The sequence below is a fragment of the Pseudophryne corroboree genome, unplaced genomic scaffold (assembly GCF_028390025.1).
Source record: "Pseudophryne corroboree isolate aPseCor3 unplaced genomic scaffold, aPseCor3.hap2 scaffold_298, whole genome shotgun sequence".
Taxonomy (NCBI): Eukaryota; Metazoa; Chordata; class Amphibia; order Anura; family Myobatrachidae; genus Pseudophryne; species Pseudophryne corroboree.
This window is the reverse complement of record NW_026969651.1, coordinates 371,972-398,979: the sequence shown is the minus strand read 5'-3', so window position 1 is coordinate 398,979 and position 27,008 is coordinate 371,972. Positions and strand designations below refer to the sequence as shown.

The 27,008-nt window shown below is 42.7% G+C and overlaps 14 non-coding genes across 14 annotated transcripts; 4 read left to right on the top strand and 10 right to left on the bottom strand.

The window, feature by feature from the left end:
* Positions 1 to 15,563: 15,563 nt before the first annotated feature.
* Positions 15,564 to 15,727, bottom strand: LOC135015852 (U1 spliceosomal RNA). Its single transcript, XR_010214032.1, has one exon. It is a non-coding gene; the product is annotated as a U1 spliceosomal RNA (small nuclear RNA).
* Positions 15,728 to 15,875: 148 nt separating this feature from the next.
* On the bottom strand, positions 15,876 to 16,040 carry LOC135015921 (U1 spliceosomal RNA). The gene has a single exon (XR_010214090.1). It is a non-coding gene; the product is annotated as a U1 spliceosomal RNA (small nuclear RNA).
* Positions 16,041 to 16,710: 670 nt separating this feature from the next.
* LOC135015844 (U1 spliceosomal RNA) lies at positions 16,711 to 16,873 on the bottom strand. The gene has a single exon (XR_010214025.1). It is a non-coding gene; the product is annotated as a U1 spliceosomal RNA (small nuclear RNA).
* Positions 16,874 to 17,025: 152 nt separating this feature from the next.
* Positions 17,026 to 17,189, bottom strand: LOC135015829 (U1 spliceosomal RNA). Its single transcript, XR_010214011.1, has one exon. It is a non-coding gene; the product is annotated as a U1 spliceosomal RNA (small nuclear RNA).
* A 972-nt stretch (positions 17,190 to 18,161) lies between these two features.
* LOC135015854 (U1 spliceosomal RNA) lies at positions 18,162 to 18,325 on the bottom strand. The gene has a single exon (XR_010214034.1). It is a non-coding gene; the product is annotated as a U1 spliceosomal RNA (small nuclear RNA).
* Positions 18,326 to 18,999: 674 nt separating this feature from the next.
* LOC135015979 (U1 spliceosomal RNA) lies at positions 19,000 to 19,162 on the bottom strand. The gene has a single exon (XR_010214133.1). It is a non-coding gene; the product is annotated as a U1 spliceosomal RNA (small nuclear RNA).
* A 152-nt stretch (positions 19,163 to 19,314) lies between these two features.
* LOC135015772 (U1 spliceosomal RNA) lies at positions 19,315 to 19,478 on the bottom strand. Its single transcript, XR_010213957.1, has one exon. It is a non-coding gene; the product is annotated as a U1 spliceosomal RNA (small nuclear RNA).
* A 671-nt stretch (positions 19,479 to 20,149) lies between these two features.
* LOC135015946 (U1 spliceosomal RNA) lies at positions 20,150 to 20,312 on the bottom strand. Its single transcript, XR_010214110.1, has one exon. It is a non-coding gene; the product is annotated as a U1 spliceosomal RNA (small nuclear RNA).
* A 152-nt stretch (positions 20,313 to 20,464) lies between these two features.
* LOC135015766 (U1 spliceosomal RNA) lies at positions 20,465 to 20,628 on the bottom strand. Its single transcript, XR_010213952.1, has one exon. It is a non-coding gene; the product is annotated as a U1 spliceosomal RNA (small nuclear RNA).
* Positions 20,629 to 20,772: 144 nt separating this feature from the next.
* Positions 20,773 to 20,888, top strand: LOC135016024 (U5 spliceosomal RNA). Its single transcript, XR_010214171.1, has one exon. It is a non-coding gene; the product is annotated as a U5 spliceosomal RNA (small nuclear RNA).
* A 270-nt stretch (positions 20,889 to 21,158) lies between these two features.
* Positions 21,159 to 21,275, top strand: LOC135016071 (U5 spliceosomal RNA). The gene has a single exon (XR_010214216.1). It is a non-coding gene; the product is annotated as a U5 spliceosomal RNA (small nuclear RNA).
* Positions 21,276 to 21,561: 286 nt separating this feature from the next.
* Positions 21,562 to 21,674, top strand: LOC135016066 (U5 spliceosomal RNA). The gene has a single exon (XR_010214211.1). It is a non-coding gene; the product is annotated as a U5 spliceosomal RNA (small nuclear RNA).
* A 4,815-nt stretch (positions 21,675 to 26,489) lies between these two features.
* LOC135016081 (U1 spliceosomal RNA) lies at positions 26,490 to 26,652 on the bottom strand. The gene has a single exon (XR_010214226.1). It is a non-coding gene; the product is annotated as a U1 spliceosomal RNA (small nuclear RNA).
* A 144-nt stretch (positions 26,653 to 26,796) lies between these two features.
* Positions 26,797 to 26,912, top strand: LOC135016040 (U5 spliceosomal RNA). The gene has a single exon (XR_010214186.1). It is a non-coding gene; the product is annotated as a U5 spliceosomal RNA (small nuclear RNA).
* The last annotated feature ends 96 nt before the right edge of the window (positions 26,913 to 27,008 follow it).

Here is a 27,008-nt window from a genome sequence, read left to right as displayed (position 1 = left end):
GTTTTCTTTCAAAAATCCACTTAATTTTCTTTACCCTATTATTCAAATGGTAATTGACAAAAACAAACTACATTGTCACCAGAAGAGCAATACAAAATGTACAAGTGATATATTAAAATCATCTTTCCAGCTTGAATTTCAATGATGCATTGGGGCAACGATTTTGTGAGAAACCTCTTCACCCTTAAATAAAGATTTTCTTAATTCCTTACCTGTGTGCTAATTAGATATCACCTTGTTTTCACATTAAACAGACTTCCACATGAGAAAGCAGCAAGGATGCAGTGGCGTTAATGTTTCCTGGTGTCAACCTGTATTATTTCAGTAGATATTGAAATGAGGATGCATCTTGCTGCCTTTCCAATGAAGCATGTTTAATTTAGTAATAGGTGAAAAACCATCCCTACAAAGGTGTTAATCAGATACTTGGCTTTGTGGACTCTTTTCAGAGAACAAATTTGTTAGCATAAAAATAAAGCCAGAAAATGAAGAGCTGTTTAATCACTCAATTGGATTTTTCTGCCAGCATATTTCTTTTTCTCTGCAACCCACTGCTAAATTGTGCTTCCTAGCTGTTTTTTTTATAAAATCACTTAATCAAATCTAACTGATTACATCAGAGTAGGCCAGGTACCCTACACCATAAGAGAGGGTTTGAAATTTTGACTTGTCTACTTAAATATCACCAAAATCTGATCACAAGGTCAATTACGTCCCTGGGTGGGATTTAACCACCAACTTTTTGGTTAATAGCCGTACACACTAACTGATTGCGCTACAGCGACACTTTGTGAAAGTACATACTGACAAAGGCTAATAAGCATTCATCTAGAACGTTTCCTAGAAAAACTTTAAATAGTCAATAATCTGGAGAGTTTTTGTAAGATGTTTCTTCCATCAACCAATGAAGAAACACATTGGTACTTTCCCATGATGAGTGAGTGCTTCAGGATCTCTTGCACTTACATGTGCAGCAGAGTACTGTAATGGAAGCATGCTGGGTCCATAACCCAGAGGTAGGCAGATTGAAATTATCCTCTGCTATATGCATTTTTTTTTGTTAATTAAAGTAATCCAAAACTGGGATTGATATTTTTGCTCTTTTTATTTTACTTAAAGTACAATAACTTTTACCTTTTTAATTTGTTTTAATAGTATATAGACAGTATTGTTTTCTTTCAAAAATCCACTTAATTTTCTTTACCCGATTATTAAAATGGTAATTGACAAAAACAAACTACATTGTCACCAGAAGAGCAATACAAAATGTACAAGTGATATATTAAAATCATCTTTCCAGCTTGAATTTCAATGATGCATTGGGGCAACGATTTTGTGAGAAACATCTTACCCTTAAATAAAGATTTTCTTAATTCCTTACCTGTGTGCTAATTAGATATCACCTTGTTTTCACATTAAACAGACTTCCACATGAGAAAGCAGCAAGGATGCAGTGGCGTTAATGTTTCCTGGTGTCAACCTGTATTATTTCAGTAGATATTGAAATGAGGATGCATCTTGCTGCCTTTCCAATGAAGCAAGTTTAATTTAGTAATAGGTGAAAAACCATCCCTACAAAGATGTTAATCCGATACTTGGCTTTGTGGACACTTTTCAGAGAATAAATTAGTTAGCATAAAAATAAAGCCAGAAAATGAAGAGCTGTTTAATCACTCAATTGGATTTTTCTGCCAGCATATTTCATTTTCTCTGCAAACCACTGCTAAATTGTGCTTCCTAGCTGTTTTTTGATAAAATCACTTAATCAAATCTAACTCTGATTACATCAGAGTAGGCCAGGTACCCTACACCATAAGAGGGGGTTTGAAATTTTGACTTGTCTACTTAAAGATCACCAAAATCTGATGACAAGGTCAATAACATCCCTGGGTGGGATTGAACCACCAACCCTTTGGTTAATAACCAAACACACTAACCGATTGCACCACAGAGACACTTTGCAAAAGTACATACTGACAAAGGCTAATAAGCATTCATCTAGAACGTTTCCTAGAAAACTTTAAAAAGTCAATAATCTGGAGAGTTTTTGTAAGATGTTTCTTCCATCAACCAATGAAGAAACACATTGGTACTTTCCCATGATGAGTGAGTGCTTCAGAATCTCTTGCACTTACATGTGCAGCAGAGTACTGCAATGGAAGCATGCTGGGCCCCTTAACCCAGAGGTAGGCAGATTGAAACTATCCTCTGCTATATGCATTTTTTTTTTGTTAATTAAAGTAATCCAAAACTGGGATTGATATTTTTGCTCTTTTATTTTTACTTAAAGTACAATAACTTTTACCATTTTAATTTGTTTTAATAGTATATTGACAGTATTGTTTTCTTTCAAAAATCCACTTAATTTTCTTTACCCTATTATTAAAATGGTAATTGACAAAAACAAACTACATTGTCACCAGAAGAGCAATACAAAATGTACAAGTGATATATTAAAATCATCTTTCCAGCTTGAATTTCAATGATGCATTGGGGCAACGATTTTGTGAGAAACATCTTCACCCTTAAATAAAGATTTTCTTAATTCCTTACCTGTGTGCTAATTAGATATCACCTTGTTTTCACATTAAACAGACTTCCACATGAGAAAGCAGCAAGGATGCAGTGGCGTTAATGTTTCCTGGTGTCAACCTGTATTATTTCCGTAGATATTGAAATGAGGATGCATCTTGCTGCCTTTCCAATAAAGCAAGTTTAATTTAGCAATAGGTGAAAAACCATCCCTACAAAGATGTTAATCAGATACTTGGCTTTGTGGACACTTTTCAGAGAACAAATTTGTTAGCATAAAAATAAAGCCAGAAAATGAAGAGCTGTTTAATCACTCAATTGGATTTTTTTGCCAGCATATTTCTTTTTCTCTGCAAACCGCTGCTAAATTGTGCTTCCTAGCTGTTTTTATAAAATCACTGAATCAAATCTAACTCTGATTACATCAGAGAAGGCCAGGTACCCTACACCATAACAGGGGTTTTTGAAATTTTGACTTGTCTACTTAAAGATCACCAAAATCTGATAACAAGGTCAATTACATCCCTGGGTGGGATTGAACCACCAACCTTTTGGTTAATAGCCGTACACACTAACTGATTGCGCCACAGCGACACTTTGCAAAAGTACATACTGACAAAGGCTAATAAGCATTCATCTAGAACGTTTCCTAGAAAAACTTTAAATAGTCAATAATCTGGAGAGTTTTTGTAAGATGTTTCTTCCATCAACCAATGAAGAAACACATTGGTACTTTCCCATGATGAGTGAGTACTTCAGGATCTCTTGCAATTACATGTGCAGCAGAGTACTGTAATGGAAGCATGCTGGGTCCATAGCCCAGAGGTAGGCAGATTGAAACTATCCTCTGCTATATGCATTTTTTTTTGTTAGGGCAAGGCTCACCCATTGCACTCTGGCTGTGCTGCCCCTGCGATTTCCCCAAATGTGGGAAACTTGACTGCATAATTTGTGTTTCCCCTGGTCGGCTCTCGTATAATTCAGATCTCTTTGTCTCAGGTCTCTCTCCAGCCTAGTTTGCTGTCTGTTTCCACTTCTCTATTCTTGAGCCGCTCCCTTCTATGCCCTTGCGCACTATCCTGACTTCTCCCGTCTGCTTACTTTGTGCCTTCCAACGCACAATGCGAACTACAGGTAGTGCTGCAGGGCCCACACCCTTTTATTTGCCTTACAGAGCAGCTCTGGAGCTGTTACAGTGCCCAGCTGCTGCAAGAAATCAGCTTGAATGCTTCAGGGGCTGGGGCATAGTCAACATGAGCCCCACACCGAAGGAGGGTGGAGGTGTTTAATGCGAACTAGGGGTCATCCAAGCGCCGCAAAATGCCGCCATGCCCTGCATAACCCTTTTCTCTTTTCATATGCAGATGAGGGTTCCAGCCAACTTTGGCCCACTGCTTGGATGACATCACCGTATGCAAATTCGTCTCCTGCAGACCTTCCCCCAGGAATGCTTGTACTAGTTATTGCATATGGTTTGATATTTGATGGTGCTTCAGTATTAGGCAGCCTTCCGCCCTCCCATGTTCATCTGAAAAGATGTGGTCTCCCTGCAGTTGTTGTCCCCAGACGAGAGTTCCCTTGTGCTTCCTCAGTTGAATCTCCTTAACTTGACGGGGGAGGGGCTGCCCGAGCAGCCACCCTCCCCAGCCCTATCCCAACTCATACTTATTTTGCATATGAGATCTCTTGATCATGAAGATTGTTCTCACAGGGTTAGGTTCATCCATTATATTTTAAAATAGGAAGGTTCAAATTACATATTTGAATTGCATCTATGTGCTGGATTCAAATGTCCCCCCCCCCTTCCTTTCTCAATTGTGCCCATCAGCAGCTATTCTAAGGTTGCTGCCAATGGGTGTGACACATTAATTTCTTCTGTGGGGTACACTGGACTCCACAAGGATTCACATTGGGGTGTAGAGTAGGATCTTGATCTGAGGCACCAACCGGCTCAAAGCTTTTGACTGTTCCCAAGATGCTCAGCGCATTCTCCTCTATAACCCCGCTTCCATGAACAGGGAGCTCAGTTTGTAGTTGTTGCCTTCAGTAGCAGGCCACTTAACAGGGGCCTGCCTCAAGCAGCCTATTCTTAGCTATTAATTTTGACAAGAAAAGAAGAACTTTTTTTATGAGAATCTACAAGGGCTGCAGCAGGCTAGGTCTAATAGACATCTTTACTGCAGCTTCATCACTCCCAGCGGCACTGTATACTCCCGTGCCCTGGTTGCTGGGTCACTGCAGCGGAGGCTCCGGTTTCTTCCTAAGGTCAGTCACACACAATGTAACACCCCGGTATAACAAGTGTGTAAACTATGTGGAACAGGTCAGGGATACCTTGATGGACTATTCCTCCTTCAGCAGCAGCTCTTCTCTATTCCTGGCAGAGAGGCAAGGTTTCCCCAGACACAAAGAAAGGCAGGCAGGGCTTTGTATGAAAGAATAAATGGTTTACCACATAACTCAGAAAAGGAACTGATTACAGTAGGGAAGGGAAAGATTTGATTCAAGCAACTTAAACACAGACACCATATACACTTTTAGTCATTACACAAATGGTAATATAACTAAATCTGAGATTAATACTATGTTGCTTAGTAATAGAAATCAACTTATGCAGACAATATTTAAGTCCCAGATAACATTGGTGTCACTGCAGGGAGTCTCTATGTGCACGTTGGGGCCCGGTTATGTTGTTACATAGTTATATGCAGCTATTGTCTCCTTTAGCTGTGAACAAAATATTGTAGCTCTGTGTAGTAAAGATGATTGTTTAAAACAAACTGGAGCTGCTTCCCATGTAAATCGCTGCATAGGTATAGTAAATATAGGATAATGTCCTTTGCAGTGGAGTAGGTTTCAGTATAAATATGGATTTATCTCACCCAGTCAATAGATGTTTCTGAGGCAGTTTCCCCTCAGATGTAGGCCAGTCAGCATTGGTATAAAGGCTTTATACTCTCCTGTCTCTGACACTTGCTGTGCACTCTCTTGGCTGAGAGTGTCATGGCGTTCTTACTTGTTAATTGCTGCACTTCCACTGCTGTATTTTGCACTACTGCTTACTCTCTCATGCAATTTTCAGCTTATTTGTCTCCCCTCTCTCAGCTGCTCATCTCTGCGTAATGGCGTCGCCAGCTCTTTCCTCACCATGGCTCCAACTGACTTCTCAAACTGCTGTTCAATTTTCTTTTAAATAAACTTTATTTAAAATGGCACAGGCAACTACACTGTTGTCAAAAATGTCCTTGTTGTTATGGGATATCACACGTGCCCCCCCCCCAAAACATGCGTGTCCTCACGCATTTTGGTTTTATCCCTATATAAACTTCTCACTATATCCAGTCACATTCATTAGTGAACACAGATTATGTCTGAAACATTAACATTTATCAACATTTTTAACATCAGTATCTGATAGGTATAATTCCTTTTGTGCTATAGTACATTAACACATGCTCCTGGAGCAATCGGTTGAAATCTGGACAGTATATGGTCTTGAAAAGTTTGTCTAGGAAACCTCAACCCCCCTGCCATGGATGAGTATTGAACTCTTTCTAAACTGTCTTTGGGACATGCTGTACAAAACTGCAGCTGACTATGGTGGTTTTCTGTTTTGCAAGCCCTAGTCTTCTTGCCTCCTTGTCGGTGACAAACCACCTTAGTCTGCTGTAAATACATTTTATGAGCCTCTTCCATTCCATCTTGGGATTCAGTATCACAGCTGGTTTGGGACAATGGATTCTGGAGAGAAAGAGGCAGCAAGGTTCTTCTTACAGAACAGGTTGGACAGTTTCGGCACCATCTCTTGATGTCTTCCCTCATTTCAACCCAAAAGAACTTTTTCCAGATGCTTGTTTCCATCCTTTTGCACCCAGGGTGACCTGACTTGTCGTGATATTCTTCAAGCACATAACAAGCACTTTGTCTTGGAATTACAAGTTGACTGATCCTATAATGAGTATTAGGATCCACACTACATCGAACCAACTGTCCTTTCTCTTCAAACAGCCTTTCTCGCTGTCTCAACAACTTCAGGAGTTCTGGCGAGGATTCTTGCCTTTGTCGCTTGGTCAGGTATTTCCCAATCTTCAGTAAGGCTTTGAGGTGTCTTATCATCTGACTTTTATCTTGCAGGTGGTCAAAACTGGTTCCTTGAATAGGTTGCTCACAGTTTCTAGAACTGGATGCTATATTATTCATGCCTAACATTGAAGCATTCTTTCGGATAATCTGGACACTGGAGATGGGCATTTCTATCATTATTTGGCTAGCCTTATTTTTTTCCTGTTCCTCTCTTACAGATAATTCTGTTATCATTCTTCCCTTTTGTTTGGCTATCCCAGGTTGAAGGCCTTGTTTCTCCTGGAGCTTGTCAGTTTGAAACTCTCCTTGGAGTGCTGCTACGAGCTCCTCACAGCAGTTCCGCAACACATTCATGCCCACTATCACTGGAGGCAATCCATCATCTTGGGCAGTGGTGATGATGAAGCCTTGCTGTGGTAGCACTGTTCGTCCGATTTGAATTTCAGCTTCCCAGTATCCTTTGCAAGGGATGCAGTGCCCATTGCTTGCAATCGGGTTTATCAATGTGGAAGTTGACGGAAACATCTGTTCCTCAGTCCAATGCTGCTCAAACTGTGTTGCTTGTATTGTGGTCACTTGTGATCCAGTGTCTAAGAGAGCGGGCATTGAGACTCCATTGATGCAAACTTGAACCACCGGGCATTGGCTAACATAACGGGTTAACCACATGAATTTGGAGTTTAAATGATCTGGCTGCTCAAATTCTCTCTTAATTTGTCCGCTTCCTTCACAGCTTTGAAAAATGGGTCGCCTTTGGGAGGCAAAGTGGCTGGAAAAAAGTGTCTCCCTGTTTCTATGTAGGTCCCATTGGGAACTGTTCAGTGGTCTCCTCTCCTGGCACCATTCCATTTCTTCATGGAGCAGTGCCTGCTGTCTCTTCAGAATCTGCAGGTCTCTGCGCATCTCTGTCACACCACGTGTCAGTTCAGCCAGCAGACTTCGTAACTCACTAGAAGAGTCAAATATGCATGTCTTTGAACATGGCACTGTCACTCCTTTTACTGTAGGTGGGTAAGTAGCTCCTTTAAAACTTGACTCCTGGGCATCAGAATTCTCTTGATACCGTGGCATCTCTGGAATAGACTCTTGTGGAACAGCCCCTGAAGTAAGACTGGAGCCTAGAACTTTAATCGCAGCCTCTTTAAAATCCAGGAATGTGCTTCCAGGCTTCTGCAATCTCAATAGTCGCAGCTGAGTTTTTACAAATTCGCCCCTTGCAACTTCAGTGAACTGGTCCAATAACATTTTCTCTTTGTCATGCACTTCCTCAGGGTCTGCTTGCTGAACATCTCTGAGTGCTTCCTGAAAGCTGAGGGCATAGCCCCGTAGTGACTCTCCTGGTTGTTGCTTTCGAGCAAAGAAGTGCATTTTAAGTTCTGACACTGTCCTTGTGTCAAATGTGGTAGCAAGCCTGTTGAGGATCTGGTCCACAGTCTTCTTCTCTTCAGTAGGCCAGGAAGTAACCTCTCTAAGTGCAAGCCCTTTCAACTGTCCCATCAAGATCTCCACCTTTTGCTGCTCTTTCAGCGGGTACAGACGAAACAAAGACTGCAGTAGTATCCTCATCAGTTTATTTTTGTCAATTACCATTTTAATAATCGGGTAAAGAAAATTAAGTGGATTTTTGAAAGAAAACAATACTGTCAATATACTATTAAAACAAATTAAAATGGTAAAAGTTATTGTACTTTAAGTAAAAATAAAAGAGCAAAAATATCAATCCCAGTTTTGGATTACTTTAATTAACAAAAAAAAATGCATATAGCAGAGGATAGTTTCAATCTGCCTACCTCTGGGCTATGGACCCAGCATGCTTCCATTACAGTACTCTGCTGCACATGTAATTGCAAGAGATCCTGAAGCACTCACTCATCATGGGAAAGTACCAATGTGTTTCTTCATTGGTTGATGGAAGAAACATCTTACAAAAACTCTCCAGATTATTGACTATTTAAAGTTTTTCTTGGAAACGTTCTAGATGAATGCTTATCAGCCTTTGTCAGGATGTACTTTTGCAAAGTGTCGCTGTGGCGCAATCAGTTAGTGTGTAAGGCTATTAACCAAAAGGTTGGTGGTTCAATCCCACCCAGGGACGTAATTGACCTTGTTATCAGATTTTGGTGATCTTTAAGTAGACAAGTCAAAATTTCAAAAACCCCTCTTATGGTGTAGGGTACCTGGCCTTCTCTGATGTAATCAGAGTTAGATTTGATTCAGTGATTTTATAAAAACAGCTAGGAAGCACAATTTAGCAGTGGTTTGCAGAGAAAAAGAAATATGCTGGCAAAAAAATCCAATTGAGTGATTAAACAGCTCTTCATTTTCTGGCTTTACTTTTATGCTAACAAATTTGTTCTCTGAAAAGTGTCCACAAAGCCAAATATCTGATTAACATCTTTGTAGGGATGGTTTTTCACCTATTACTAAATTAAACTTGCTTCATTGGAAAGGCAGCAAGATGCATCCTCATTTCAATATCTACTGAAATAATACAGGTTGACACCAGGAAACATTAACGCCACTGCATCCTTGCTGCTTTCTCATGTGGAAGTCTGTTTAATGTGAAAACAAGGTGATATCTAATTAGCACACAGGTAAGGAATTAAGAAAATCTTTATTTAAGGGTGAAGATGTTTCTCACAAAATCGTTGCCCCAATGCATCATTGAAATTCAAGCTGGAAAGATGATTTTAATATATCACTTGTACATTTTGTATTGCTCTTCTGGTGACAATGTAGTTTGTTTTTGTCAATTACCATTTTAATAATAGGGTAAAGAAAATTAAGTGGATTTTTGAAAGAAAACAATACTGTCAATATACTATTAAAACAAATTAAAATGGTAAAAGTTATTGTACTTTAAGTAAAAATAAAAGCTAAAATATCAATCCCAGTTTTGGATTACTTTAATGAACAAAAAAAAATGCATATAGCAAAGGATAGTTTCAATCTGCCTACCTCTGGGTTATGGACCCAGCATGCTTCCATTACAGTACTCTGCTGCACATGTAAGTGCAAGAGATCCTGAAGCACTCACTCATCATGCGAAAGTACCAATGTGTTTCTTCATTGGTTGCTGGAAGAAACATCTTACAAAAACTCTCCAGATTATTGACTTATTAAAGTTTTTCTAGGAAACGTTCTAGATGAATGCTTATTAGTCTTTGTCAGTATTTACTTTTTGCAAAGTGTCTCTGTGGCGCAATCGGTTAGTGTGTTCAGCTATTAATCAAAAGGTTGGTGGTTCAATCCCACCCAGGGACGTGATTGACCTTGTGATCAGATTTTGGTGATATTTAAGTAGACAAGTCAAAATTGCAAACCCCCTCTTATGGTGTAGGGTACCTGGCCTTCTCTGATGTAATCAGAGTTGGATTTGATTCAGTGATTTTATAAAAACAGCTAGGAAGCACAATTTAGCAGTGGGTTGCTGAGAAAAAGAAATATGCTGGCAAAAAAATCCAATTGAGTGATTAAACAGCTCTTCATTTTCTGGCTTTATTTTTATGCTAACAAATTTGTTCTCTGAAAAGTGTCCACAAAGCCAAGTTTCTGATTAACACCTTTGTAGGGATGGTTTTTCACCTATTACTAAATTAAACTTGCTTCATTGGAAAGGCAGCAAGATGCATCCTCATTTGAATATCTACTGAAATAATACAGGTTGACACCAGGAAACATTAACGCCACTGCATCCTTGCTGCTTTCTCATGTGGAAGTCTGTTTAATGTGAAAACAAGGTGATATCTAATTAGCACACAGGTAAGGAATTAAGAAAATCTTTATTTAAGGGTGAAGATGTTTCTCACAAAATCGTTGCCCCAATGCATCATTGAAATTCAAGCTGGAAAGATGATTTTAATATATCACTTGTACATTTTGTATTGCTCTTCTGGTGACAATGTAGTTTGTTTTTGTCAATTACCATTTTAATAATCGGGTAAAGAAAATTAAGTGGATTTTTGAAAGAAAACAATACTGTCAATATACTATTAAAACAAATGAAAATGGTAAAAGTTATTGTACTTTAAGTAAAAATAAAAGAGCAAAAATATCAATCCCAGTTTTGGATTACTTTAATTAACAAAAAAAAAACGCATATAGCAGAGGATAGTTTCAATCTGCCTACCTCTGGGCTATGGACCCAGCATGCTTCCATTACAGTACTCTGCTGCACATGTAATTGCAAGAGATCCTGAAGTACTCACTCATCATGGGAAAGTACCAATGTGTTTCTTCATTGGTTGATGGAAGAAACATCTTACAAAAACTCTCCAGATTATTGACTATTTAAAGTTTTTCTAGGAAACGTTCTAGATGAATGCTTATTAGCCTTTGTCAGTATGTACTTTTGCAAAGTGTCGCTGTGGCGCAATCAGTTAGTGTGTACGGCTATTAACCAAAAGGTTGGTGGTTCAATCCCACCCAGGGATGTAATTGACCTTGTTATCAGATTTTGGTGATCTTTAAGTAGACAAGTCAAAATTTCAAAAACCCCTGTTATGGTGTAGGGCACAGGTTCTCAAACTCGGTCCTCAGGACCCCACACAGTGCATGTTTTGCAGGTCTCCTCAAAGAATCACAAGTTAAATAATTAGCTCCACCTGTGGTCCTTTTAAAATGTGTCAGTGAGTAATTAATACACCTGTGCACCTGCTGGGTTACATGCAAAACATGCACTGTGTGGGGTCCTGAGGACCGAGTTTGAGAACCTATGGTGTAGGGTACCTGGCCTTCTCTGATGTAATCAGAGTTAGATTTGATTCAGTGATTTTATAAAAACAGCTAGGAAGCACAATTTAGCAGCGGTTTGCAGAGAAAAAGAAATATGCTGGCAAAAAAATCCAATTGAGTGATTAAACAGCTCTTCATTTTCTGGCTTTATTTTTATGCTAACAAATTTGTTCTCTGAAAAGTGTCCACAAAGCCAAGTATCTGATTAACATCTTTGTAGGGATGGTTTTTCACCTATTGCTAAATTAAACTTGCTTTATTGGAAAGGCAGCAAGATGCATCCTCATTTCAATATCTACGGAAATAATACAGGTTGACACCAGGAAACATTAACGCCACTGCATCCTTGCTGCTTTCTCATGTGGAAGTCTGTTTAATGTGAAAACAAGGTGATATCTAATTAGCACACAGGTAAGGAATTAAGAAAATCTTTATTTAAGGGTGAAGATGTTTCTCACAAAATCGTTGCCCCAATGCATCATTGAAATTCAAGCTGGAAAGATGATTTTAATATATCACTTGTACATTTTGTATTGCTCTTCTGGTGACAATGTAGTTTGTTTTTGTCAATTACCATTTTAATAATAGGGTAAAGAAAATTAAGTGGATTTTTGAAAGAAAACAATACTGTCAATATACTATTAAAACAAATTAAAATGGTAAAAGTTATTGTACTTTAAGTAAAAATAAAAGAGCAAAAATATCAATCCCAGTTTTGGATTACTTTAATTAACAAAAAAAAAAATGCATATAGCAGAGGATAGTTTCAATCTGCCTACCTCTGGGTTAAGGGGCCCAGCATGCTTCCATTGCAGTACTCTGCTGCACATGTAAGTGCAAGAGATTCTGAAGCACTCACTCATCATGGGAAAGTACCAATGTGTTTCTTCATTGGTTGATGGAAGAAACATCTTACAAAAACTCTCCAGATTATTGACTTTTTAAAGTTTTCTAGGAAACGTTCTAGATGAATGCTTATTAGCCTTTGTCAGTATGTACTTTTGCAAAGTGTCTCTGTGGTGCAATCGGTTAGTGTGTTTGGTTATTAACCAAAGGGTTGGTGGTTCAATCCCACCCAGGGATGTTATTGACCTTGTCATCAGATTTTGGTGATCTTTAAGTAGACAAGTCAAAATTTCAAACCCCCTCTTATGGTGTAGGGTACCTGGCCTACTCTGATGTAATCAGAGTTAGATTTGATTAAGTGATTTTATCAAAAAACAGCTAGGAAGCACAATTTAGCAGTGGTTTGCAGAGAAAATGAAATATGCTGGCAGAAAAATCCAATTGAGTGATTAAACAGCTCTTCATTTTCTGGCTTTATTTTTATGCTAACTAATTTATTCTCTGAAAAGTGTCCACAAAGCCAAGTATCGGATTAACATCTTTGTAGGGATGGTTTTTCACCTATTACTAAATTAAACTTGCTTCATTGGAAAGGCAGCAAGATGCATCCTCATTTCAATATCTACTGAAATAATACAGGTTGACACCAGGAAACATTAACGCCACTGCATCCTTGCTGCTTTCTCATGTGGAAGTCTGTTTAATGTGAAAACAAGGTGATATCTAATTAGCACACAGGTAAGGAATTAAGAAAATCTTTATTTAAGGGTAAGATGTTTCTCACAAAATCGTTGCCCCAATGCATCATTGAAATTCAAGCTGGAAAGATGATTTTAATATATCACTTGTACATTTTGTATTGCTCTTCTGGTGACAATGTAGTTTGTTTTTGTCAATTACCATTTTAATAATCGGGTAAAGAAAATTAAGTGGATTTTTGAAAGAAAACAATACTGTCTATATACTATTAAAACAAATTAAAAAGGTAAAAGTTATTGTACTTTAAGTAAAATAAAAAGAGCAAAAATATCAATCCCAGTTTTGGATTACTTTAATTAACAAAAAAAAATGCATATAGCAGAGGATAATTTCAATCTGCCTACCTCTGGGTTATGGACCCAGCATGCTTCCATTACAGTACTCTGCTGCACATGTAAGTGCAAGAGATCCTGAAGCACTCACTCATCATGGGAAAGTACCAATGTGTTTCTTCATTGGTTGATGGAAGAAACATCTTACAAAAACTCTCCAGATTATTGACTATTTAAAGTTTTTCTAGGAAACGTTCTAGATGAATGCTTATTAGCCTTTGTCAGTATGTACTTTCACAAAGTGTCGCTGTAGCGCAATCAGTTAGTGTGTACGGCTATTAACCAAAAAGTTGGTGGTTAAATCCCACCCAGGGACGTAATTGACCTTGTGATCAGATTTTGGTGATATTTAAGTAGACAAGTCAAAATTTCAAACCCTCTCTTATGGTGTAGGGTACCTGGCCTACTCTGATGTAATCAGTTAGATTTGATTAAGTGATTTTATAAAAAAAACAGCTAGGAAGCACAATTTAGCAGTGGGTTGCAGAGAAAAAGAAATATGCTGGCAGAAAAATCCAATTGAGTGATTAAACAGCTCTTCATTTTCTGGCTTTATTTTTATGCTAACAAATTTGTTCTCTGAAAAGAGTCCACAAAGCCAAGTATCTGATTAACACCTTTGTAGGGATGGTTTTTCACCTATTACTAAATTAAACATGCTTCATTGGAAAGGCAGCAAGATGCATCCTCATTTCAATATCTACTGAAATAATACAGGTTGACACCAGGAAACATTAACGCCACTGCATCCTTGCTGCTTTCTCATGTGGAAGTCTGTTTAATGTGAAAACAAGGTGATATCTAATTAGCACACAGGTAAGGAATTAAGAAAATCTTTATTTAAGGGTGAAGAGGTTTCTCACAAAATCGTTGCCCCAATGCATCATTGAAATTCAAGCTGGAAAGATGATTTTAATATATCACTTGTACATTTTGTATTGCTCTTCTGGTGACAATGTAGTTTGTTTTTGTCAATTACCATTTGAATAATAGGGTAAAGAAAATTAAGTGGATTTTTGAAAGAAAACAATACTGTCAATATACTATTAAAACAAATTAAAATAATAAAAGTTATTGTACTTTAAGTAAAAATAAAAGAGCAAAAATATCAATCCCAGTTTTGGATTACTTTAATTAACAAAAAAAAAATGCATATAGCAGAGGATAGTTTCAATCTGCCTACCTCTGGGTTATGGGCCCAGCATGCTTCCATTGCAGTACTCTGCTGCACATGTAAGTGCAAGAGATCCTGAAGCACTCACTCATCATGGGAAAGTACCAATGTGTTTCTTCATTGGTTGATGGAAGAAACATCTTACAAAAACTCTCCAGATTATTGACTTTTTAAAGTTTTTCTAGGAAACGTTCTAGATGAATGCTTATTAGCCTTTGTCAGTATATGCTTTTGCAATGTGTCTCTGTGGCGCAATCAGTTAGCGTGTTCGGTTATTAACCAAAAGGTTGGTGGTTCAATCCTACCCAGGGACGTAATTTACCTTGTTATCAGATTTTGGTGATCTTTAAGTAGACAAGTCAAAATTTCAAACCCCCTCTTATGGTGTAGGGTACCTGGCCTTCTCTGATGTAATCAGAGTTAGATTTGATTAAGTGATTTTATAAAAGAACAGCTAGGAAGCACAACTTAGCAGTGGGTTGCAGAGAAAAAGAAATACGCTTGCAGAAAAATCCAATTGAGTGATTAAACAGCTCTTCATTTTCTGGCTTTATTTTTATGCTAACAAATTTGTTCTCTGAAAAGTGTCCACAAAGCCAAGTATCTGATTAACACCTTTGTAGGGATGGTTTTTCACCTATTACTAAATTAAACTTGCTTCATTGGAAAGGCAGCAAGTGATGTCATCCAAGCAGTGGGTCAAAGTTGGCTTCATCCCTCGTCTGCTTATGAAAAGAGAAAAGGGATATGCAGGGCATGGCGGCCTTTTGCGACGCTTGGATGACCCCTAGTTCGCAATAAACACCCCCACCCTCCTTCGGTGTGGGGCTCATGTTGGCCATGCCCCAGCCCCTAAAGCATTCAAGCTGATTTCTTGCAGCAGCTGGGTACTGTAACAGCTCCAGAGCTGCTCTGTAAGGCAAGTAAAAGGGTGTGGGCCCTGCAGCACTACCTGTAGTTTGCATTGTGCATTGGAAGGCACAAAGTAAGCAGACGGGAGGAGAAGTCAGGATAGTGCACAAGGTTATAGAAGGGATGGGCTCAAGAAAAGAGAAGTGGAAACAGACAGCATACTAGGCTGGAGAGAGACCTGAGACAAAGAGATCTGAATTATACGAGAGCCGTCCAGGGGAAACACAAATTATGCAGTCAAGTTTCCCACATTTGGGGAAATCGCAAGGGGCAGCACACCCAGAGTGCAATGGGTGAGCCTTGCCCTGGGAGAAGCACCTTCATGATCATAGTATCTCACCTGGCAGGTTAGTAGGAGTTGGGCTAGAGCTGGGGAGGGTCGCTGCTCGGGCACTACCTTTCAAGTGAAGGAGATCCAACTGAGGCAGCACAAGGGAACTCTCAAAAGAAGAACAAGGCTAGAGGAAGATCTGAGACAAAGAAATCTGACTTTTACCAGAGATCAGAGGAAAACACAAACACAGTCCCCCACTACCAACAAATAAAGCAGTCACGTTTCCCACATTTGGGGAAATCACAGGGGTCAGCATACCCAGAATGCAATGAATGAACCTCACCCTGGGAGAGTAATCTTCATGACCATGGTATCTCCTATGCAAAATAAGTATGATTTGGGATAGGGCTGGGGAGGGCCGCTGCTCATGCACATCTCTGTCAAGTAAAGGAGATTCAACTGAGGCAGCACAAGGGAACTCTCATCTGGGGACAACAACTGCAGGGAGAACACATATTTTCAGATGAACATGGGAGGGCAGAAGGCTGCCTAATACTGAAGCACCCCCAAACAACAAACCAAATGCAACAACTAGTGCAAGCATTCCTGGGGGAAGTTCTGCAGAAGACGGATTTGCATACGGTGATGTCATCCAAGCAGTGGGTCAAAGTTGGCTTCAACCCTCATCTGCATATGAAAAGAGAAAAGGGGCGTGCAGGGCATGGCGGCCTTTTGCGGTGCTTGGATGACCCCTAGTTCGCATTAAACACCCCACCCTCCTTTGGTGTGGGGCTCATGTTGGCCATGCCCCATCCCCTGAAGCATTCAAGCTGATTTATTGCAGCAGCTGGGCACTGTAACAGCTCCAGAGCAGCTCTGAACGGCAAGTAAAAGGGTGTGGGCCCTGCAGCACTACCTGTAGTTTGCATTGTGCATTGGAAGGCACAAAGTAAGCAGACGGGAGAAGTCAGGATAGTGCGCAAGGGCATAGAAGGGAGCGGCTCAAGAAAAGAGAAGTTGAAACAGACAGCAAACTAGGCTGGAGAGAGACCTGAGACAAAGAGATCTGAATTATACGAGAGCCGACCAGGGGAAACACAAATTATGCAGTCAAGTTTCCCACATTTGGGGAAATCGCAGGAGCAGCACACCCAGAGTGCAATGGGTGAGCCTTGCCCTGGGAGAAGCACCTACATGATCATAGTATCTCACCTGCCAGGTAAGTAGAAGTTGGGCTAGAGCTGGGGAGGGTCGCTGCTCGGGTACCCCCCTGTCAAGTGAAGGAGATCCAACTGAGGCAGCACAAGGGAACTATCGAAAGAAGAACAAGGCTAAAGGAAGATCTGAGACAAAGAAATCTGACTTTTACCAGAGCTGACCAGAGGAAAGCACAAACACAGTCCCCCACTACCACAAATAAAGCAGTCGAGTTTCCCACATTTGGGGAAATCACAGGGGTCAGCATACCCAGAATGCAATGAATGAACCTCACTGTGGGAGAACAATCTTCATGACCATGGTATCTCCTATGCAAAATAAGTATGATTTGGGATAGGGCTGGGGAGGGCCGCTGCTCAGGCACATCTCTGTCAAGTAAAGGAGATTCAACTGAGGCAGCACAAGGGAACTCTCATCTGGGGACAACAACTGCAGGGAGAACACATATTTTCAGATGAACATGGGAGGGCAGAAGGCTGCCTAATACTGAAGCACCCCCAAACAACAAACCAAATGCATCAACTAGTGCAAGCATTCCTGGGGGAAGGCCTGCAGCAGATGGATTTGCATACGGTGATGTCATCCAAGCAGTGGGTCAAAGTTGGCTTCAACCCTCGTCTGCATATGAAAAGAGAAAAGGGGCGTGCAGGGCATGGCGGCCTTTTGCGGCGCTTGGATGACCCCTAGTTCGCATTAAACACCTCCACCCTCCTTCGGTGTGGGGCTCATGTTGGCTATGCCCCAGCCCCTGAAGCATTCAAGCTGATTTCTTGCAGCAGCTGGGCACTGTAACAGCTCCAGAGCTGCTCTGTACGGCAAGTAAAAGGGTGTGGGCCCTGCAGCACTACCTGTAGTTTGCATTGTGCATTGGAAGGCACAAAGTAAGCAGACAGGAGGAGAAGTCAGGATAGTGCACAAGGGTATAAAAGGGAGGGGCTCATGAAAAAAGAAGTGGAAACAGACAGCAAACTAGGCTGGAGAGAGACCTGAGACAAAGAGATCTGAATTATACGAGAGCCGACCAGGGGAAACACAAATTATGCAGTCAAGCTTCCCACATTTGGGGAAATCAGAGTGCAATGGGTGAGCCTTGCCCTGGGAGAAGCACCTTCATGATCATAGTATCTCACCTGGCAGGTAAGTAGGAGTTGGGCTAGAGCTGGGGAGGGTCGCTGCTCGGGCACCCCCCTGTCAAGTGAAAGAGATCCAACTGAGGCAGCACAAGGAAACTCTCGAAAGAAGAACAAGGCTAGAGGAAGATCTGAGACAAATAAATCTGACTTTTACCAGAGCTGACCAGAGGAAAGCACAAACACAGTCCCCCACTACCACAAATAATGCAGTCGAGTTTCCCACATTTGGGGAAATCACAGGGGTCAGCATACCCAGAATGCAATGAATGAACCTCACCCTGGGAGAACAATCTTCATGACCATGGTATCTCCTATGCAAAATAAGTATGATTTGGGATAGGGCTGGGGAGGGCCGCTGCTCAGGCACATCTCTGTCAAGTAAAGGAGATTCAACTGAGGCAGCACAAGGGAACTCTCATCTGGGGACAACAACTGCAGGGAGAACACATATTTTCAGATGAACATGGGAGGGCAGAAGGCTGCCTAATACTGAAGCACCCCCAAACAACAAACCAAATGCAACAACTAGTGCAAGCATTCCTGGGGGAAGGCCTGCAGCAGATGGATTTGCATACGGTGATGTCATCCAAGCAGTGGGTCAAAGTTGGCTTCAACCCTCGTCTGCATATGAAAAGAGAAAAGGGGCGTGCAGGGCATGGCGGCCTTTTGCGGTGCTTGGATGACCCCTAGTTCACATTAAACACCTCCACCCTCCTTCGGTGTGGGGCTCATGTTGGCTGTGCCCCAGCCCCTGAAGCATTCAAGCTGATTTCTTGCAGTAGCTGGGCACTGTAACAGCTCCAGAGCTGCTCTGTACGGCAAGTAAAAGGGTGTGGGCCCTACAGCACTACCTGTAGTTTGCATTGTGCATTGGAAGGCACAAAGTAAGCAGACAGGAGGAGAAGTCAGGATAGTGCACAAGGGTATAAAAGGGAGGGGCTCATGAAAAAAGAAGTGGAAACAGACAGCAAACTAGGCTGGAGAGAGACCTGAGACAAAGAGATCTGAATTATACGAGAGCCGACCAGGGGAAACACAAATTATGCAGTCAAGCTTCCCACATTTGGGGAAATCGCAGGGGCACCACACCCAGAGTGCAATGGGTGAGCCTTGCCCTGGGAGAAGATCCTTCATGATCATAGTATCTCACCTGGCAAGTAAGTAGGAGTTGGGCTAGAGCTTGGGAGGGTCGCTGCTCGGGCACCCCCCTGTCAAGTTAAAGAGATCCAACTGAGGCAGCACAAGGGAACTCTCGAAAGAAGAACAAGGCTAGAGGAAGATCTGAGACAAAGAAATCTGACTTTTACCAGAGCTGTCCAGAGGAAAGCACAAACACAGTCCCCCACTACCACAAATAATGCAGTCGAGTTTCCCACATTTGGGGAAATCACAGGGGTCAGCATACCCAGAATGCAATGAATGAACCTCACCCTGGGAGAACAATCTTCATGACCATGGTATCGCCTATGCAAAATAAGTATGATTTGGGATAGGGTTGGGGAGGGCCGCTGCTCAGGCACATCTCTGTCAAGTAAAGGAGATTCAACTGAGGCAGCACAAGGGAACTCTCATCTGGGGACAACAACTGCAGGGAGAACACATATTTTCAGATAAACATGGGAGGGCAGAAGGCTGCCTAATACTGAAGCACCCCCAAACAACAAACCAAATGCAACAACTAGTACAAGCATTCCTGGGGGAAGGCCTGCAGCAGATGGATTTGCATATAGTGATGTCATCCAAGCAGTGGGTCAAAGTTGGCTTCAACCCTCGTCTGCATATGAAAAGAGAAAAGGGGCGTGCAGGGCATGGCGGCCTTTTGCGGCGCTTGGATGACCCCTAGTTCGCATTAAACACCTCCACCCTCCTTCGGTGTGGGGCTCATGTTGGCTATGCCCCAGCCCCTGAAGCATTCAAGCTGATTTCTTGCAGCAGCTGGGCACTGTAACAGCTCCAGAGCTGCTCTGAACGGCAAGTAAAAGGGTGTGGGCCCTGCAGCACTACCTGTAGTTTGCATTGTGCATTGGAAGGCACAAAGTAAGCAGACGGGAGAAGTCAGGATAGTGCGCAAGGGCATAGAAGGGAGCGGCTCAAGAAAAGAGAAGTTGAAACAGACAGCAAACTAGGCTGGAGAGAGACCTGAGACAAAGAGATCTGAATTATACGAGAGCCGACCAGGGGAAACACAAATTATGCAGTCAAGCTTCCCACATTTGGGGAAATTGCAGGGGCACCACACCCAGAGTGCAATGGGTGAGCCTTGCCCTGGGAGAAGCACCTTCATGATCATAGTATCTCACCTGGCAGGTAAGTAGGAGTTAGGCTAGAGCTGGGGAGGGTCGCTACTCGGGCACCCCCCTGTCAAGTGAAAGAGATCCAACTGAGGCAGCACAAGGGAACTCTCGAAAGAAGAACAAGGCTAGAGGAAGATCTGAGACAAATAAATCTGACTTTTACCAGAGCTGACTAGAGGAAAGCACAAACACAGTCCCCCACTACCACAAATAATGCAGTCGAGTTTCCCACATTTGGGGAAATCACAGGGGTCAGCATACCCAGAATGCAATGAATGAACCTCACCCTGGGAGAACAATCTTCATGACCATGGTATCGCCTATGCAAAATAAGTATGATTTGGGATAGGGCTGGGGAGGGCCGCTGCTCAGGCACATCTCTGTCAAGTAAAGGAGATTCAGCTGAGGCAGCACAAGGGAACTCTCATCTGGGGACAACAACTGCAGGGAGAACACATATTTTCAGATAAAAATCTTGGTCATGCTCTGGTTTCTCTTCAGAACGAACAAATCTTTCGCCTCTTACTAAAGATTTCCGTGGAGAGGAGCAAAACCGAGTTTTATCTCAATTTTTGCATGCCCCATCTTTTTGGGGTTTCTTTTACCGGTTTAAAGATAGAATGAGTGTGCTTTAATGTAAGCTCATTTGCATAGAAATGACAGTAAATGTTTATTTATGTTCAAACAGAACTTTCTTGACCATGCTACTTGCTTTAAAGATCTGGGAGCACATGGAATACAGTACAAACCATGCTTATAGCAAGGAGAAGCCAGGTGAGAAATCTGCTTTCTTTCAAATTGGGCGCTCACTTTGATCTGAATGAGGACTGCTGGCACAGCACTCAGGCGACAGGTGGAATCTTGGTCATGCTCTGGTTTCTCTTCAGAATGAACAAATCTTTCGCCTTTTATTAAAGATTATCCGTGGAGAGGAGCAAAACTGAGTTTTATCTCAATTTTTGCATGCCCCATATTATTGCGGTTTCTTTTATCAGTTTAAAGACAGAACAAGTGTGCTTTCTTGTTAGCTTTAATGTAAGTTTATTTGCATAACAATGACAATAAATGTCTGTTTCTTTTCAAGCAGAACTTTCTTGACCATACTAATTGCTTGAAAGATCTGGGAGCACATGGAAAAGAGTACAAACCATGTTTATAGCAAGGGGAAGCCTGGTGAGAAATCTGCTTTCTTTCTTTCAAATTGGGTGCTCACTTTGAGCTGAATGAGGACTGCTGGCATGGCACTCAGGCGACAGGTGGAATCTTGGTCATGCTCTGGTTTCTCTTCAGAACGAACAAATCTTTCGCCTTTTACTAAAGATTTCCGTGGAGAGGAGCAAAACTGAGTTTTATCTCAATTTTTGCATGCCCCATATCATACCTCCCAACTGTCCCGATTTTCGCGGGACAGTCCCGTTTTTTGGGGACTGTCCCGCTGTCCCACCTGCGGGCCGCAGTGTCCCGCGGTGGGTAGGACAGTTGGGAGGCTCTGTCTGTCGCTGCCCTGCTTAGCAGAGCAGCGGTGAATAGTCGCTGTGCGCACAGCGTCTATTCACTGAAGTCAGAGGGAGAGGTGGCATGCCAGCGGCTCACAGAGCGCTGGGCATGCCCCCTCAGTGCCGAAAACGGGGGCGTGACTCGCGATCGCGGGTCCTCCCGCGAAGCCATGCCCCTTTTTACTTAGGCCACGCCCTTTTTGGGAGCGCGTGCGACTTCGCCGCGCGTGTGTCCCTCTTTGCGAGCCGACAAAGTTGGGAGGTATGCCCATATTATTGGGGTTTCTTTTATCAGTTTAAAGACAGAACGAGTGTGCTTTCTGGTTAGCTTTAATGTAAGTTTATTTGCATAACAATGACAGTAAATGTTTGTTTCTTTTCAAACAGAACTTTCTTGACCATGCTACTTGCTTGAAAGATCTGGGAGCACATGGAAAACAGTACAAACCATGCAGTATCACAAGAGCCTTTATTTGATCTTTCATGAAGATAGAGCAGAATTGAGGACACGTCAACAATTTCTGCCGAAGGTGGTTCATCTTTCCACATGGTGCCTTTGGCCACTGACACCTTCGTTGAGTCAAAGTCTCTGGCTGTGGTCAGAACTTTGAAAATTTATGTCACCAGAACGGTTCAGATTAGGAAAACAGAGGCTCTGTTTGTCCTGTATGCTCCCAACAGGATTGGGTGTCCTGCTTCCATGTAGACCATTATGCGCTGGATCTGTGGTAAGATTCAGCATGCTCATTCCATGGCAGGATTGCCGTTACTGAATTAGGTGAAGACCCATTCTACTAGAAAGGTGGGTTCATCCTGGGCAGCTGGTCGGGGAGTCTCGGCATTGCAACTTTGCCGAGCAGCTATTTAGTAAACACTTTTGCTAAGTTTTACAAGTTTGATACCTTGGCCGATGATAACTTCAAGTTGGGTAATTCGGTGCTGCAGAGTCGTACGCACTCTTCCACCCGTTCAAGAGCTTTGGTATAACCCCATGGTTCTTAATGTGACCCCAGCATCCTCTAGGTCGTATGAGAAAATAGGATTTTAATACCTACCGGTAAATCCTTTTCTCTTAGTCTGTAGAGGATGCTGGGCACCCGTCCCAGTCCATACTGTGTCTGCAGTTATTACTTGTGGTTATACACATGTTGTGTTATGGTTCTGGTCAGCTTTTTGCTGCAATTATTCATGCCGTTGGCTTGTGTTCTGTTGAATGCCACGTTCTGCGGCATGCTTAAGGTGTGAGCTGGTAAGATGCTCACCTTAGTTTAACAATAAATCCTTTCCTCGAAATGTCCGTCTCCATGGGCACAGTTCCTATAACTGGAGTCTGGAGGAGGGGCATAGAGGGAGGAGCCAGTTCACACCCTTTGATAGTCTTAAAGTGCCCATGTCTCTTGCGGATCCCGTCTATACCCCATGGTTCTTAATGTGACCCCAGCATCCTCTACGGACTAAGAGAAAAGGATGCCCTTGCGCACTATCCTGACTTCTCCTCCCGTCTGCTTACTTTGTGCCTTCCAACGCACAATGCAAACTACAGGTGGTGCTGCAGGGCCCACACCCTTTTACTTGCCTTACAGAACAGCTCTGGAGCTGTTACAGTGCCCAGCTGCTGCAAGAAATCAGCTTGAATGCTTCAGGGGATGGGGCATGGCCAACATGAGCCCCACACCAAAGGAGGGTGGGGGTGTTTAATGAGAACTAGGGGTCATCCAAGCACTGCAAAAGGCCGCCATGCCCTGCACGCCCCTTTTCTCTTTTCATATGCAGATGAGGGTTCCAGCCAACTTTGGCCCACTGCTTGAATAACATCACTGTATGCAAATCCGTCTGCTGCAGACCTTCCCCCAGGAAGGCTTGTACTAGATGTTGCATATGGTTTGATATTAGATGATGCTTCAGTATTAGGCAGCCTTCCGCCCTCCCATGTTCATCTGAAAAGATGTGGTCTCCCTGCAGTTGTTGTCCCCAGACGAGAGTTCCCTTGTGCTTCCTCAGTTGAATCTCCTTAACTTGACGGGGGAGGGGCTGCCCGAGCAGCCACCCTCCCCAGCCCTATCCCAACTCATACTTATTTTGCATATGTGATCTCTTGATCATGAAGATTGTTCTCACAGGGTGAGGTTCATCCATTATATTTTAAAATAGGAAGGTACAAATTACATATTTGAATTGCATTTATGTGCTGGATTCAAATGTCCCCCCCCCCCCCTTCCTTTCTCAATTGTGCCCGTCAGCAGCTATTCTAAGGTTGCTGCCAATGGGTGTGACACATTAATTTCTTCTGTGGGGTACACTGGACTCCACAAGGATTCACATTGGGGTGTAGAGTAGGATCTTGATCTGAGGCACCAACCGGCTCAAAGCTTTTGACTGTTCCCAAGATGCTCAGTGCATTCTCCTCTATAACCCCGCTTCCATGAACAGGGAGCTCAGTTTGTAGTTGGTGCCTTCAGTAGCAGGCCACTTAACAGGGGCCTGCCTCAGGCAGCCTATTCTTAGCTATAAATTTTGACAAGAAAAGAAGAACTTGTTTTATGAGAATCTACAAGGGCTGCAGCAGGCTAGGTCTAATAGACATCTTTACTGCAGCTTCATCACTCCCAGCGGCGCTGTATACTCCCGTGCCCTGGTTGCTGGGTCACTGCAGCGGAGGGTCCGGTTTCATCCTAAGGTCAGTCACACACACACCACCCTTCCGGATCACGAGGCCGCTGATGAAGGGGAGCGTGGCCGTAGGGGGTGGACCGTGTGCGCACTGGCGTGGACACTGATTACTGGGCAGCCGCTCCACTAGCCACCAGGTACAGTTAAGGAGCACAGGTCTGGGGGTTTTTCTCCTATATTAACCCAATTTTGTACTGCCCGCAGCGCATTGTGATAGGTAATAGGGCCTGATTCAGGTTGGATTGCAATCACAATAAGCGATCCAACTGCAAAAATTGCTAAGAGCATACGCATGTGCCTGCATTTTCTGCGGCACCCCGCAGAGAATGCGATCGCCTCTGCCTGTCAATCGGGGCGGGGGGGGGATAGGTGGGTCAGCAACACTCCATTTCCAAGTCAGGGATGGAGCAGTGCGGGGGCAAGGCTTCAAAATGGGGTCTGCAACGGAGTAGACACAGGGGGCGTGGTCACAGCGGCTGTATGACATCACATTCAGCCGCTGTGATCACAAAAATGGTGGCGGCTTCCTGCGCGCACATACAGTCTGCACCAGCAGGAGGCTACACCATTTTTTATGATCACGCTGAACTGCAGTGCGACTGCAATTACAGCATGGTCAAGAAGGGAGGCGTCATGCTGGGTGGCCATGCCCTTTCACTGTGCAGGAGCCAGCACCGCTCACACACTAGTCCCCGGGTGCAGCCCCCAACCCCCGGGACACCCGGAGCAACAAAATGTAGATTCAGGCCACCAGGCCACGCCCCTACCTATGAAACCATGCCTCCTTTTTACCATTGCGCTGCTTATCTGCGCGCACTGCATTACAATCTCCCTCGCCACCTCTCTGGGTGTCACCAGTGATAGTGACACCTCTGCCATGCTTGTAGCAGCTGGTCCTAAGATCTACGCCTCAAGCCCTGAGTGTTTGCCCTTGTGACTTGTTGATCATCATAGCGAAGCAGATGCTTACAGAAAACTGCAGGGGCTTAGATTGAAAATAAAAAAATTGATTGGTATAAGGTAGAGAGGAGCGGGTTCGGTTCTCCGAGAACCGAATTCCCCACGAACTCCACGTTGTTTACACTGGTCCGAGGCAGGCTCGGTTGTTCCCGCCTGACTCGCAAAACCTGAACAAGGGAAAATGTCATCATCCCGCTGTCGGATTCTCGCGAGATTCGGATTTCATATAAAGAGCTGCGCGTTGCCGCCATTTTTACTCGTGCATTGAAGAGGGAGCGGAGAGGACGTGGCTATGTTCTCTCACTGGAAATCTCAATATCAGTGCTCAGTATCAGTGGTTACTTATTGCTGCTCAGTAATACTAGTAGTGTGTCTCTCCTGCTCAGTGTCAGTTCTCAGTAGTATCCTCATCAGTGCTCAGTATCACTGCTCATTGTCTTGTGCTGCATTGTGGTGCTCAGCATACTACAGTACATTACTAATAGTCCAGTGCTGCATCTTGCTGCTCAGTGTCAGTTCTAGTATCCTCATCAGTGCTCACTATCACTGTTCATTGCATTTTGGTTTTCTGTATACTACAGTAACATAGTAATATAGTAACATATAGTAACATAGTTTTTGAGGTTGAATAGAGGCAAATTGCCCATCGTGTTCAACCTGTTTTAAGTTGTGATGATTCTACATACTTGCTGAATAATGTTTTATGACTAGTTAGCTACTATAACTCATGTTACCCCCGGATTAACCATGTTGATATTTTAAGTATTATAACCTTAGATAGCTTTTTCATTCAGAAATGTATCCATTCCTTTTTTAAATCCAATTACAGAGTCCGCCATTACCACCTTCCCTGGCAGGGAATTCCACATCCTGATTGCCCTAACAGTGAAGATCATAGTATCTCACCTGGCAGGTAAGTAGGAGTTGGGCTAGAGCTGTGGAGGATTGCTGCTCGGGCACCCCCTGTCAAGTGAAGGAGATCCAACTGAGGCAGCACAAGGGAACTCTCGAAAGAAGAACAAGGCTAGAGGAAGATCTGAGACAAAGAAATCTGACTTTTACCAGAGCTGACCAGAGGAAAGCACAAACACAGTCCCCCACTACCACAAATAATGCAGTCGAGTTTCCCACATTGGGGAAATCACAGGGGTCAGCATACCCAGAATGCAATGAATGAACCTCACCCTGGGAGAACAATCTTCATGACCATGGTATCTCCTGTGCAAAATAAGTATGATTTGGGATAGGGCTGGGGAGGGCCGCTGCTCAGGCACATCTCTGTCAAGTAAAGGAGATTCAACTGAGGCAGCACAAGGGAACTCTCATCTGGGGACAACAACTGCAGGGAGAACACATATTTTCAGATGAAAATCTTGGTCATGCTCTGGTTTCTCTTCAGAACGAACAAATCTTTCGCCTTTTACTAAAGATTTCCGTGGAGAGGAGCAAAACTGAGTTTTACCTCAATTTTTGCATGCCCCATCTTTTTGGATTTTCTTTTATCGGTTTAAAGATAGAATGAGTGTGCTTTAATGAAAGCTCATTTGCATAGAAATTACAGTAAATGTTTGTTTCTTTTCAAACAGAACTT